The 15,239-nt window shown below is 41.9% G+C and overlaps 1 protein-coding gene across 3 annotated transcripts in view; it reads left to right on the plus strand.

Moving 5' to 3' along the window:
* The first annotated feature begins 2,193 nt into the window (after nt 1-2,193).
* Nucleotides 2,194-15,239, plus strand: part of ITGB1 (integrin subunit beta 1) — a 46,252-nt gene continuing 33,206 nt past the window's right edge. The window contains exon 1 of one of the 3 annotated variants that reach the window (XM_032349331.1): nt 2,194-2,405. The gene's annotated coding sequence lies outside the window, so the exon portion shown is untranslated. Of the gene's footprint in view, nt 2,406-2,765; nt 2,872-15,239 lie in introns of those variants that run through there. The other 2 variants (XM_032349332.1, XM_032349330.1) reach the window with 2 other exon arrangements.

A 15,239-nucleotide genomic window follows, 5' to 3' on the forward strand; every position in this document is an offset into this window, starting at 1 on the left:
GCAGACCTGACACTGAGTGCAGAGCCCAACATGGGGCTCAATCTCATGACCCTGACATCAGGGCCTGAGCTGAAACCAAGAGTCGGATCCTTAACCCAACTGTGCCACCCAGGTGTCCCGAATAGAGAGGTACATTTCAAGGAACATATAGTAGTATGGTGACAAAACTAAAGGAAAGACCAACTTTTAATTATCAGACATAACAACTTATGAGATGGAAGAAGACAACTGATAACTGGGAGACAGTATAGCTACAATGTAATTTGTTTGCAAGTTATGGTACCAATAGATATCCTATCATGATACGATCTAGCAGTGTGACTTACACTATTCCTACTTACTAGGACTTCCTGTTCAGCATAGTAAAACAGACCAATCCTTTTTTTTAAGTAGTCAGAAATTTCATAGTTAGCCAACTATTCATGAATAGTTATATGAAATCACCTGTATAGCATACTCCTGACCAATTACTGTTTTTCTCAGATAACATGTTTTTTTTTTTTTTAATTTCTCTTTTTTTCAAGGTTCAGGAGTTCTGTACATAAATTGCTACTCATTCTTCAGTTTAGCCAAATGTTCTAACCTGGCCCCAAGGGAGCAAAAGGACCTTTTATGCATTTATCAAATATTAGCTGAGCCCTTACCATGTGCCCTGGAACAGTGTTTGATACTGGGATTAGAGAAATGATTCAACTGCCCTTGAACTAATTTAGTTTAGGGTTGTACAAATCTAAACCTCATAATATTGTTTTGGCAAAGATTGCCTCCTCAAATCACACATAAGGAAAAAAATTCTGGGAAATGTAGAGCAAATCAATTCTGTTTTATCTTTGAACTTCAGTCTCCCATGTTGAGACCAGGCTACTTCTGATTAATTTTGAACAGTGGTGTAACCAACAATCCAAGAATCCCAGATTCTTTAAATCCAAGAATGTTAAGGTCTTGTGGCAGCTTTACTATTGGAATAGTAATACAGAAACATCATTTACCCTCAAGTCCTCCATTAAGTGGGAAAAATCATGTTCATTTCTTCTTTAATCGCTTTAGAGATTATCTAACAGATTTGTTTTTCTGATGAGCAAAATGCAAACTTTCCATAGGCAGGATTATTTTATTTTCTCTTATTTAAAATTGGCAGCCAAATGGGCATCTCCGCTTCTAATTTCCTCCACGTGAAACACTACTTCTCGGTTTCACAAATCTTATTTGAACTCTATTCCCAGCAGGGTGCTGCAAGCTGGCCAGGTGGCAGGGCACAACATATTCTGTTCAGGGGATGGCAGCTTGCCAGCAGCATATTCTGAATTACTGGGTTTCAGTATGATGTTGGGTGGTACAAGTTTCAATCCTCTTATCAAAATGTGTCCTGCCTGTCTCATAATGAATGTTTCCCTTCTCTTTCAACTGTTCTTTCTCCCGCACTCATCTCCACCTACTAAAAAAAAAAGAGAGAGAGAGAGAGAGAACAGACACTCCATTCTTATGGAAGAAACTTTTCCTCCTATCGCTGTTCCCCATAAATGGACCTCCAGATTAATCCAACAAAAGCAGATCCCTCACTCACCAGTTTTTTTCTTTTTTCTCTAAAACTTTCCTAAAAACCCATCTTCCTTGGCATCGCCCTCCTTCCTGTCTTCACCACTTCATAGACTCAAGTCAAGCAAACGATCGCTCCAGAACACAGGGTTAACTTCAGCGAATTCCCTTCCGGAAGTGAAACGTTTTGGGCCCCACGAAGCCCTGTAGGGTAGGTGGCTGTCTCGGCTCCCGGGACAATCCCGGGCTAAAGGGACCTTTGGGTGTGGCTTTGGGGAAGTAGAATGTAAGCCCGGAAAGGAGTCCCGCCCCAGGTTCCCTGCGGCCCATCCAGTCTTCCCTCACAGGGGCCTGAGAGCTTGCCGGGGCCGTGCGGAGCCCTGGGGCTCACCCCGACGCTTCCGTCCTTGGCAGGAAAGGAAACTGAGGCACGGCGAAGGCCGGCCCAGTCCCACGCCCCGCCCCCCGCGACTGCCCCAGGCCCTCTCGCCCCACTCCTTTGTCCGGGCCGCGGTCTTCCTGCCTCCTCCTCCGCCCCGCCGCCACCTCCTCGCCTCCGGCGCGGCTGACGCGTCCAGGCAGGAATGCGTTTCCGGAGGGAGAGCGCGGCGGCAGCGGCCTGAGGAGCAGGATCGGCCGCGCGGAGGAGGCGGTGCCGCGGGGGTCGTTTCCTGCCGGGAGGCGGCTCCGGGCCGCCGAGTCTCCTCCTCCCACCCCCGAGGAGGAGGTGGAGGAGGAGGAGCCGCCGCAGCAGCCCGCCGCGCCCGAGAGCCTGGAGGCCGCGCCTGCCCACGGGAGAGAGCGAGCGGGAGCCGCGGAGCAGCAGGCCCGGACCGAGCGCACCGGGGCCTGGACGCCGCCCGGAGAAAGTAGGCGCCTTGGGGGGGGCGGGGCGGGCGGCGGCCGCGGGGCTCCGGAGTGCCGCGGGACCTCGGGCGGTCCGCCGCGGGCCGGGCCCCGCGTGGGGGGGACGTCGGGGCCGGGTCGGCCGCCCGGGCCGGGGCGTGGGTGGGGGCGGAATGCTTGCCCTGGGGCGGCAGAGGAAGTCCGGGCGGGCGGCCGCGCTCCCGGCTTTTCCCGCGGCCCCTCTTGCCCTCCCCAGGCGCGGGCGGCCCGAAGGCGCGGAGCCAGCCCCGCCGCGTTGCGAGGGGGGAGGGTCGCGGGCCTGGGCGCTGTCACGTCGGGGCCGGGGTCGGCGGGGGACCCGGGCGCTCGAGCAGCCCCTCGGACACCTGCCATTCGCAGCGAGCCTTCCCGGCTGGAGGCCTGGGCTCCGTGGCGCGGGCTGAGCCCGCGCGGCGCCCAGGTTTTCGTCCTCGCCTCCGCCGCGCGCAGGTGAGAAGGCGAGCGGAGGCCTCCCCGGGACTCGACGCTGTAGGACTTTGAACGAACCTTGACGGTTTCCCTTTGTTTCCATTCCTGTCGCCGGCTGCTTTTCTCTGAGCGGTGTGGAGTTGAGCAATTCGCTTCCAACTTCCAGAAGTTGGGCCCAGCCTTCAGGGCCTGTGGCCTGGGACGAATTGTAGGGTGGGCCCTGACAAAAGTTGGCACCCTGGAGCCGCTAGGCAAGGAAGGCGCGGTGTTGGCATACATATATATATATATATATATTCCCCCCCCCTTAATGTTTATGAGGCCGCACTTGAGTGTGAGGTCCCTCAGCAGTGCGAGTTCCAGGCGCTCCGCAAGATTCAGTGCCCGACCCGCTCCTGGTGCCATCTTACTACGTGTCAATTCTTGGGCTTCCTAACAAGTTGTGGTTTTAAGAACGCTAGTATTTTATGCCGAAGTCATTTTTACTTCACCAGATTTGTGCTTGGGAGTCGAAATCTTGCACAGTAAACTACCCTCTTGAGGCTTCCATTTCCTCATCTGTAAAATGGGAACAAGAATATCCACACTAATAATAAAAGTAGCTATTATAGTAAGGGCAGTGTGGGTCATGCTTAGCTTTAGGCACTTTACCTGTATTTTCTCATTTTATCCTGGGACCGATACAATGAGGTAGGTGCCATTTTTATCCCTGTTTTACAAATGAAGAAACTGAGGCACAGGAAGCCTAAGTAATTTGCCTGTGATCGTCCAGCTAGCGAGTAGAGAACCCATGGGGTCTAGCGGCTGAGCCCATGTTTGCACCTTCCATAACTACAGTATACTTGTGAAAATCCAATGTAATACATAAAACAGTTCAGAGTTGAGTAGGTGTTCAATAAATATGACTTCTTTTCATCTCTTCTTGATATATTAAAAAGATTTTTAGAAAAAAACTCAGGATGTAATTGAACATCATTAGCAAGGTTTCTTTGGGGCTCAGTCCACATAGATATTTATGTGGGTAGAATTACTGGGTTGTTATTTTTTGTTGTTTTGATGGTGCAAAAATAATGTGAAATGAATTTTGATTAGGCATCTTTTTTAATGTATACCCTTAGGTTATATTAATAGACCACATTTAGAAATGATTAAGAAATTTTTTTAAATTTTTTTATTTTTTTATATATATTTTTTAAAGATTTTATTTACTTATTTGACAGAGAGAAATCACAAGTAGATGGAGAGGCAGGCAGAGAGAGAGAGAGAGAGAGAGGGAAGCAGGCTCCCTGCGGAGCAGAGAGCCCGATGCGGGACTCGATCCCAGGACCCTGAGATCATGACCTGAGCCGAAGGCAGCGGCTTAACCCACTGAGCCACTCAGGCGCCCCGATTAAGAAATTTTAGATGAAGTTTAGCTTATTCTATATTTGGGGACATCTACATTCAGAGGGGTTAGGACATAAGAATTCCACTACAGTGTTCATATTTTTAAATAGTTTTTGTTCATTGATCAATATTAAATGAGTGACTTAAGATAATGAAGTGATACACAGGAAATGGAAGAAACAAATCAGTAGTTTGGAGACAGGTCTCTGAGGAAAGAGCCATTAATTTATCCTAAAATTCGGTATAAAATGGAAGATGTTCTGAGAATGTTAGCTAAAAAGACAGGGGATGTGGTTAATATTTCTGTAAATAGAAAGCAAGTCAACTCCAAATTAAGGCATCTATGTTGGCTTCACACACCTGAAATACTGTTTTTGTAATGTTAATGCTTTTTAAAAGAATGCTAAATTCTATATTATGATTATTTTATGTTATTATAATACCTTCAATAATCTGTATATGAAAAAGTATAGAATCAACAATATTGAAAACTGCTACATTTAGTAATTTTAACAATCATGTAGTTTTCCCTTAACTTTCTAGTCAGTATAATTAAAATCTGGCCCCAGTTTCCATCACTGAATGAAAATGGAGTTCTTTATTGTTAACGATAACTTCCTAACTCCGGGAGCTTCTCTGGGGACATCTGGTCACTTTGTAATAGAATTAATCAGTTTAATGTGCTAGTTTTAATGGAATGCTTGCCACATAATAGCTTTATTGTTCGGATTCTTGCCAAATAAATAGTGGCGTACAGCATGGGGGGAGTAGTATAATAGTCTACCTCAGAAAAATATTTTTCTTTAATATTCGGTTGGTGCACTGGTTTGCTCTTAACTACACTCCTGGAATGATGAGATGAAACATCTTCTGCCTGTTCAAAGTTGCAGAACTTCTGAGTGCTGAGATTTTCAGTTTCTGAATGTGTAACAAGCCGAAAGTGTCTGAGGATTTATATGGACTCTTGTTAAATTTAGAAGATTTCCCCACTATGCATGGAAAGTTAGGATGCATTAGGTTGTAGGTAGAACTCTATAGGACTGTATTGTGCAAATGTGTAAATGTCTCTTGTTGTATTAGCAGGTCTGTTCTAACTTTGGTTGTATATTGTGGGATTTTTGTCTTTTTTTGTTGTAGTGGGAGTCTTGGGGAAGGGCGATGGGTTGACAGGGATAGGAGTAAGGAAGAGTACATTAGTCTTCAGCATCCTGAAATGGTAGCAGTATATAGATGTAGAAAGCTGAAAAAATACTATGGTATGTACTTGGGTTAAAGGAGGTGCAGTCCACAAAACCCAGAAGATTAGCAACCTTAGTGGGTAGGTGAAAAAAATGCGGTATCTCTTCTTTAGGTACCGTGTGCAAAAGGAGCCAAACTGTACTCTTAAATTTCTCTTCTTCACAGAGATGGCTAATTGTAAGACTTACAGAGTTACGTTTATAAAATAATACAGAGTGAGTTTTTAGAAGTCAGCTACCTTTAAACTTAATTTTTCGTTTGTGGACTTTGATGGTAAGGTTAACTGTATTTAGCAATATGCTAAATTGTGTATATCATCTTGAAATATGTGTGTATGAGTAAAAAGAAATGGCTTCAAATATCCATGCTACATACCTAAATAAACACCCCCCCCCATAGAGATGTATATGTATATATGTTTTACTGCCTGGACTAGTGTCATTATACATCTCTAAAGTACAGGTTCCTAGACCCCAGGGATGTATAAAATGACTGATTGAAATATAGGAAGAAAATACAAGGCTTAATATCATATATACATATATATATACACACACATATATATACATATGCATACATATATATACACATATATACATATTTTTAGTCTTATTTAAAGTTTAAAATTTTTGTTATTTTTAATATCTTACTATATTGCTATAAAAATACATGTATTTTAACTTATAAATAAACATATACATATGTTTATAAATAAACATATAAATAAACATATACTTACAGAAATTTTTTCAATGATACAAGTGAGTGATCAAAAAGCTTTGGAAATCATTGATGTAGGGGGTGCTTTGGGTGTGGATACAAGCACTACTGTATTCAGGAGGGAGAACTGATGAGACTTGATGTCTCAAGTAAGAGAGGCGAAAGATACCCAGAGTGACACAGGTTTCTGGTTAGGTGGTGTCATTTCCCAGGACAGGCAGTATGATCGCAACGGGGTGGTACTGGTTGACTCGAAGGAAGGGAAATGATGTATTTATAACGCCCAGTGTTTTTAAAAGTGACATTGGTAGAGATGTCCAGGAGCTCAGTTGAATACAGAGATAATGAGCTCAGAACAAGAAGTCTGGTTGGGAGATTCAGATTCTGGGATTCTTAATCTGTAAGTGCTAGTTGAAGCTCTGGGCTGCTGCTGAAAACACCAAAGGAGAGTATGCAGAGTGAAAGGGGGCCAGGCAGAAGGCCTGGGAACACTTATAAACAGTCTAGGGCTGGTTGGAGGAAAAGGAATCCAGGAAAGCATTTCCTGCCCCCGTTTCTTTGAATTCCTAATTCCTTTGTGTGACAGTTTAGTGAGTGATTTGGGTCTTCGGGAGTTTTTTCTGTGATTGACATGTTTGAGGTAAAGACAAAAAGACTTACTAGTCATTTTAGACTCATCATTAGAAGAGCCGTTTGATGTACTAAAGGCTTTGTGATTGGGAGGTGGTAAACCTGGGTTTCGATGTAAGCTGTGCAGCTGAGTTCCTCTATGACCTTGGCTGGAATACTTTGCCTTCTGGGGCTTTGGTTTCTGCAGCTACACCATCAAGAAGTGGTCTGTAGTTTCCTTCTGTCATTCTGTGAGTTCAAGGATAGCTAGCACTCACCCCAGGCAGTGTGGAGTACCCCTCTTCTCCCACGATCATCCATTTTCTTGTGTCACCAGAGAGGAGGGGTGCTGTGGCAGATTGTTGCTTTAAGAAAACCTGCCCGCGTTGACCAGCCACATCTATTATTGTGAGCTCTCGTCCGATGTAACTCTGCTGTGTGTTACCTTTTAATCCGTCAGTGTACTGAGTGCCAGTTATTTGAAAAATGCTGTGCTCAGTGGTTGTAGATCAAGCGGTTGACATGGTCTTTGCTGTTGAGTATGTCATCTAGTTAGGATAAGTTGTGTTTAATCTAGGAAAACATAACAAGTACCAAAGAATATTTTACACAAGGTACTATACCAGATAATTTTCTGTAGTACATTTTGAGAAAAAGATCAGCCTTTGGCTTAAGTGGTTTTGGAATGCTTTATAAAGGAGCCTGGAATGGTATGAACAAAGATATGCACAATAGATGGGTGCCCTATTCCAAGGACAGTATAAGTAGAAGGCAGAATTCAGTCTAATTTAGCAAATACTGTTTGACAACTCGACGTGTGTGTGCTCATGCACACATGTGTACATGTGCACACAACTATCTGTGGAAGACCTGGATTTTGTCCTCCCTCTAGTCTTGAAGTGGTTCACAGACATGAGTACAATTAGTTATGATAGAAGTTTGTATTATTGAGCATCACTGAAACTGAGGGTTTGTCATTTACTATCCTAGACACTTAAGAAGATGTTTTAGTACCATAAAGAAAGGAGTAGTTAATTCTGCTTATTGTGGTTGGTAAAGAGATGAAGAGCCAGTGAAAGCCAAAAAAAAAAAAAAAAAAAAAAAAGAAGAAGAAGAAAAGTTAGCATTTTTATTTTATGGTAGGGAATGTAGTTTCAGTGGATGAGGAAGGTATTTACATGAAAAATTTATTAGGAACATTCAGTGTATAAATGTTTATTGGGTGAATATATGAGTAAACTTTCTTACTCTTTGTGAAACTCAGAATAGTAATTTAGTGGTGCTCAAATATTTTATAGTTAATGTATGATTTTTTTCATATTATTATAGTGCTTCTCAGGAGGAGGTCATGGTAGGTCATACTTCATTGCTGGAGGAGGAGGTTTTAGTTTGAAAAAGTACATTTGTTATATTAAGGAAAAAACCCCCAAAATACAATAGGGAATAGATTTGTACTTGTTAAAGGAGCACGGGTTTAAAATGATTGAAAACCGTTTATTAAGTAGTCACTCAGGTTCTTATCATTGGAAGCCTATGACTAGTGAATGAGTTGGAAAGCAGGAAGCAAATTCAGTAATTAAGTAAAATGTGACCAGCAGATCACCATAAAAATATGTATTGCTAAGAGCTTTTACACTGATGATCATATTTTACTTTTGGAACAGTTCTGAGGTAGGTATTATTTCCAGCTTTGTGCTGACTACAATGAGAGATTTGTTTCTCCCTATGTTTAGTTTTTAAAACATTTGTTATATATTTAAAATAGACCTAGCGCTGTGCTTGTTCCACTCTACAGGGCAGAGAGGAGCTGTGGCAAAAGGTATAGTCAAAAGTTATTAAGCTTTTGATCAAGTAAGAATTTTGGAGTGATCCACCTAAAAGTAGGTAAAATCACACAATTTGGGAACATACTTTACAGTTCTTCTTAATTAAAATAATGTAGAACAGATGGTAAACAAGTGCTTTTTTGATACCATTACCAGGATGGTTAACGTGTTTTGCTAGCTCCATTTACAATTATCTTTATAAACTTAACCCAAAGTAAAATTTCTCAAACAAAACCATTACTAACCTACTCTTTTCTCCATTCAGGGAAGGGCAAAATCTGTAGCTGTAGCAGGTGTAGAGAAGAACAGCTCACTAGGCTGGTTTGAAAAATATCAGTTGCTAGGTAATGTCCAGCGCAAGGGAGCTTGGAAGAATTAATTTCAGGCAACTTTCCATGCTCATTTTGAATCAGGCTTTAAAATATTATGTATGACTTGATAGTTTTGTTTCAAGTGTCTTCTTGTATTTTAAGTCTGCCCTTTAGATTTGAGTTTATTAATGCCCCCTCACTGAGTTTTTAGTTTAATACTTTTTTTTTTAAAAAAAACCAGGTTAGCAGTTTATTGTAAAAGGATGTATTTCGCTTCTGACGGCAGCCAGATGGAGGGGAGGCATAGGGCAGCCACCGGAAGTGCCACTCTCCCCAAATCTCCTCAGTTCACTGGCTGGGAAGCTCCCAATTCTTTTTTTTCCTCCCATTTTTCATGTAGGTTCTCCTTTTTGAGGGGTGGTGGTAGTATACCAGTGACCTGCTTATGAGATCACTGTTGGCTCCATCGTGTTTCTGACTGGCCTGAATTACTTTGAATTCTGTGTGGTTTTTCTCAAGCATGCTCGTTGTGTTGTGTTGTTCCTGTTCCTGGTATTTATGAGTTCTGTAAAGGATTTCAACTTAAGTTTCCTCCCTGAGTTCTGTACGCTTTTCCTCTAGTTCTATGATCTTACTGTTTTTGACTGATCCCTGTGACACCTATTTGAGATTTTTTACATTCCTTCAAGAGTATAATACATTCATCTCAGTTTTCTCCTATTTGCAGATAAGATTCTTCACTTCCCTTCATTTTTTCTTCTGTAGAAGTTTTTCCTAATTAAGTTCTGCACCCTCCCCCCCAACCGATTTATCTTTGAGGCGTTTTATGTGCCAACATGCAGTATATCCGTTCTTTATCTTTCCTGTGCACTTGTGGGCTGGATGGTGGGTGACGGTGATTGATCTTCCATATTCATGTTTCCTCGGAGAAGGTGGGTAGACCAGTTCCTAGTGATGAATTTTGCTTCAGTCTGTTATTGTCATTTTCTTAAAGTATCTAGTCCTGTTATGGGCTGTTCTCAGGTTTCAGATTGTTTTGTGAGCCTGTTGCTTTGGAGCAGCTTACTCTTTGCCTTTGAGTTCATTAGCTTCAGGTGGAGGTTGCTGTTGGGTAAGAAAGAGTTGGTGCTCTTAAAAAGAACGTTTTTTTCTTCTGGCAGGAGTAGTGAATTGTTGAAAGGTTTCTAGTTCAGATTGCTGTTCTATAAGTTGTATCTTTGCCTTGGAGAACTTGGCCTCTTTCTTATTTCCTCTTGTTTTTTCTTTCTTCTTCATCCTTTCTAAGTTTTGTTAATCATTAATTCTGCCTTCATATTTGGGTCATAAACACTTTCATGGTCATCAGCGCATACCTCTTCCTGCCAGAGAGAGGGAAATAAAATGCTGAGTTCTAATTGTTCTTCCTCTAGGGGAAAGATGCTCTTGCCCTAGAGGAATGCATCCCCACACTCACCCTCAAATTTGATGGACTAGAGATAAGTGGGATTTCTGAGCACCTTCCATTTGGGCTCCCCCATCTGACTGCCCGCCCTATGGGGAGAAGTGGGAAATGCTGCATGTAAATTCTCTGAGGCTTTCAGTTTGGTTCTGTGTTGTTTTTATGCTCTGTATTGATTTTTTTTTAAAGATTATATTTATGTATTTGAGAGAGAATGAGTGAGAGAGAGCATGAGTGAGGAGAAGGTCAGAGGGAGAAGCCGACTCCCCAAGGAGCTGGGAGCCTGATGCGGGACTCGATCCTGGAAGTTCGGGATCATGACCTGAGCCGAAGGCAGTTGCTCAACCAACTGAGCCACCCAGGCGCCCTGTATTGATTTTTAAATGTTATTCTTTTATAGGACTGTTTTTTCCCTTTTAAGAGCAGATATAGAAAATAATGATGGTGGGACAGGCTTGGGATGAATACAGCTTTGTTATATTTTTAGGAGAGATTTGTGATATACCTCAATGTAGTTATCCTAATCTTTTCTACTTTTAGGTGAAAAGATTTTAAAATGTTATGACATGAAAAAGGAAGCAAATTCTGTTGTCTAAAAGAGAGTATTTGAAAGGTAAAAACCATTAACCTTTTTTATTAGAAACCTACTTCTATTGAAAGCTTGAGCTCAGACCTAGGTTCATATCCTAGCTTTGTCACTTAGTCTGGCTTTGTCTGCACAGTAGATTTGCGATAGGTATTTGCTGACTTAAATTTAATAAGTTGTGTTAAATAAAAATATACCGTTTTGCAAGAATTTGATAGGAAGAAATTTTTTGTGGATGACTTCTTTTTATACTGGTTGGGTTTTGGGGAACTTATTTAAAAACTTGAAATAAATTTAACTCACCACATCTTTTAAAGTAATTTTTCTCTAAACTGTAATTGTTCAATTTCTACAAATACAGTACTTTAAAGTTTCTAAAGATTTTATCTGTAAATGTAAAAGGAAATGCCACATGAGTTACTTGTGGCAGTGTTAAAAATATTAAATACGTGTGTATTTAGAAGTTTGAGTAGTACATAAAACCACACTTTGGTGAATAAAGGTGAGTTTAGAGTGGAGATTAAAATAATTCTGTACAGTTTTTGACAATGGGAACAATGCACAAAGTTAGGCTGTTAACCACTAAAACGAAATTGTTTGGAGGAGGTGCTTAAGATGATTTATTGTTTAAGGAATGAATTATGACCCTATAGGTTAACTTGAATACGGTAAAAAGTAATACTAGGGTAAAACACCTCTGTAGAAATTGAGGCACAAAACCTATGGGTACACTCAATATTGTACTCAGTATTGAAATTTGCCAGCTAAATTAACTTTTCTTGGCCTCCATTCAGTTTGAAGGACTAAAAAATAAACTCACAGAACATTATAAACCCTTTCTACTTTTATGCTGTGAGTCTATTCTCACACTGGAAGGATGTTCTTTTTTTTTTTTTAAATAGTGACTTGAATAGGCCTTCAAAAAATTAGAGTTTAATGAAGCACAGACCAGGTGATAGCTTGTATGTAATTCAGATGGTCTGATTTCCCTTCCACCAGTGTGACCCTGGAGAGGTTATTTTACCTCTCAGTAATTTGGTTTCCTCATTTGTAAGCCAAAGGTAATATCATTTCTAGCTGCACAGATAATTATTTTTATCATTATTGCTACTATTGTAGTCATTTGAAAGTGCTGAAATAAAAATGAGATAACTTTCTGTTACAAATGACCCTAAATCCTCAAAACTCAGTGTACTGTGTTATTCTTGTCTGTGCCTGCTGTATGCCTACTGGATCTTTAAGCATACCACTCTTCCTCTTTTTCTTTGTAGTCTTCAGTGGGCAGCCACCCATGGCTGGAATCCCACTGGTACACAGTATTGGGATTCACCTTTTTAGTAGTAAGAGGTCTTTTCAGGGAAGTTTCCTTTCTTTTAGCCTCTCCTCTTTACTTCCCCTAGACAGAAGAAGCCTCGAGTCATTCTCCCTATATTTCTATTAGGTATGTCATCTCCTACCATGATCTCTTTTTTTAAGGTAGTCTCTCATACTCAGGTTCAGAATTATCTGTATTTTGTCTAATGTAGTAATAGAAAACACTGAGATTCTGCTCTTCTTATTATTTTACATACAAATTGTTAGAAAGCACATTAATTAGAATAATCCTTCCTAGATGTAGAACCTAAAATAAGACTCTAATTATATTATTAATATAATTGGTGTCTAATATGATAGTATCTCATTAAACCTTATTGTCATACAGTATAATGACCTTTTGATACTGTATCTAGATAAGTTTCTGAGTGACTATAACAATGAATGTTAACCTTGTTTACAGTTGTTTTATTTCTAACACATATCCTTTCTTCTAGATCTTGTTTATCCCCGAAGTGCATTAATCCAAAATTTTCTGGTTACGATTATAGTTGAAAAAAAGCAAAACCTTCAAATTAAGTTACTTCAGAGATTTGCATCCAGGCATTCTGGCTCCAAGTTGGTGCCCTCGGCTCTATGTTACCATGTTATGGTATACTGCTTGCCCTCCTTAAGCTTCCTGGTTTTGTTTTTGTTTTTTTTTGGATACCTTGGAATATTTTTAGTCATCTTTATCTTTAGTGTCTTTATTAAATAGTAAGATAATGTGCTCAATATAGAGAGAACACCGAGCACTGACTTCTAGGGGAGATGGCAATTCATAAGACAAGTCAGCCTCATGCATCTGTAGTCGATGGATAAGAGCTCCTTGTATCTTAAACACTAAATTTTGAAAACAAAGATTGTTTATATTTGATTTAGTTTATGTATCTGACTTAAATCACCTCCCCAGTTCTTGCCATCATTAGGAGTCTTCAAGAATACAGGCAGGTAATACCTCTCATATTCTGGTCTAGCAGTTTTCTTGACTTTTTCAACTCTGGTTGCCTTCGAGCACTGCGCTAGAGACCTCTGCTGTCCTTCTCACCTCCTCCTGGCTGCTTCTCTGATTCCAGCCACTGCCGCTGGGAGCAGTTAGTGTTATGACTCACTTTGGCTAACTGCATCTTGCCTCAGGCTCCTCCTGGGCATTCTTTTGGGTGATGGTCAGGCGAGAAGCTGGTGCAGACTTCTGGGCAGATGCCCCGTAGTTCTTGGAAGTGTGGAGGAAGTGAGTGCCCCTCGGGCAGACTTACCTGTGGGGACTGGAATTAGTAAATGTACTTCTCCACATAGACCCTCCTCGGAACAGACTCTCTGGGCACTTCTCAAAACTCAGCCAGGTCAAGCCCCCAGGGACCCACATGGCAAAGAAGTCTCCTGAATTGGCAGTCTGGGTTCACTCTCTTCAGTATCTATGTCTTTCCCTGGGGTCACCTTTGTATAAAAATCGCCTGCAGGCCTGTTTTTGTCTCAGCCTCTGCTTTCGGAAGGAACTCTGGCTCAAGTAATTGCCCATAGCTTATCCTTGCTTAGAACTTTTTACCTGTCTCTGCAATGTTAAATCCGTCCTTCCTTTTTGGCTCTGCCCTCCCCTGTGTGCAGGAGCCCCTTTTTCGCTCACCTACCTCTCCTGATCTCTAGTCCTTTGCCTTTGTCCTCTTCTGTGTTGTTAACTGTCCGCACAGCCTGTCCTCCTCCCCGCCCACCCACGCTTGCCTTGGAAACCAATGGATTAATTCAGTGAGTTCCAGTGGGAGTCTGAGGATCTGTGGGAGGTGTCTCAGCGATTTGAGCTACAGAGCTGATAAAAAATTTTGTGCTTTTGTGCTAATAATTATGGTAATAAGCGGCCAACATCTGGATTATCTGGTTGACTACCTTGTAACTGAGTTGTCATTATTTTGGTGCCGAGTTTTATTTGTATGTGTAAGTTAATCTTGGTTCATAACGTATAAGAGCCAGGACCATGAAGCATTTTACGTCTGGTTTTAAGTTGGCTGTATATACCTAAATTAATTGAAAATTGGTATTACTAGGGTGTCTATAGTAACTGTTTTCTATTTAAAGAGAGTCTGCAAAATAATTCTGAGAAACTCTTCTTTGCTGGGCTTCTGAGTAATGTTGGGAAAAAACATCATACAGTTTAATACAGTTCAGCAAAAATTTCTGAACATTGACTTTGTGCCAAGTGGTTCTGGTGCTTGCTGTCTCAGAATAAGACACACCAAGGCCCAGTCTTCTTGAAGCCTGGAACCCATCAGGAAAGATGGGGGTGAACACGTCATTCCCAGTGAGAGGAGTGGTGGTGCCTTTGTTAAGTCCGGGCCCTGAGTGCCGCTCTGCAATGCCGCCACCTGTACCCAGGACCTCCCCCCTGGAACCCTACCTCCTCCCCGCCCTGCAGTCGTCCTGGCTCTGCTTTCAGAACAAACCTAGGCTGTTTTGGCCTGCACCGACTGAGAGAAGCACCTCTCTTCAGGCTCACGCACTCCCTTGCGGGCTGGATGCTGTCCTCTCTGCTCCGAGGATGCCCCGGGCTCCATCCAGGTACCCTCTCCTGGGTCCTCACCTCGTGAGCCCGCCTCTTTTCCCGAGTATTCTTTCCTTCACGGCCTCCTACTTTCATAGTTTCAGTTGCTGCCTCTGTGGCAGCCATTCTGGGGTAATCTGTCATCTCTAACCCTGACTTATCTCCTGAGATCAAGACATATGTCTTACCTTCCTGTAGGTAACCTTCCTAGAAGTCCATCAAGCATCTCACCTTCCTGGGTTCTAAAACAAAGGCATTATATGCTCCTCTGACATCATTCTCCTTCTGCCTTCTTTGTTTGAAAGGGATGATTCCTTTTCTAAGCTGTGCTGCCTCCTAATCCCACAGTTGTCTACTCATCCTTGTCCACTGCTGCTCTGAGCCTTCA

The sequence above is a fragment of the Mustela erminea genome, chromosome 6 (genome assembly GCF_009829155.1).
Source record: "Mustela erminea isolate mMusErm1 chromosome 6, mMusErm1.Pri, whole genome shotgun sequence".
Lineage (NCBI taxonomy): Eukaryota > Metazoa > Chordata > Mammalia > Carnivora > Mustelidae > Mustela > Mustela erminea.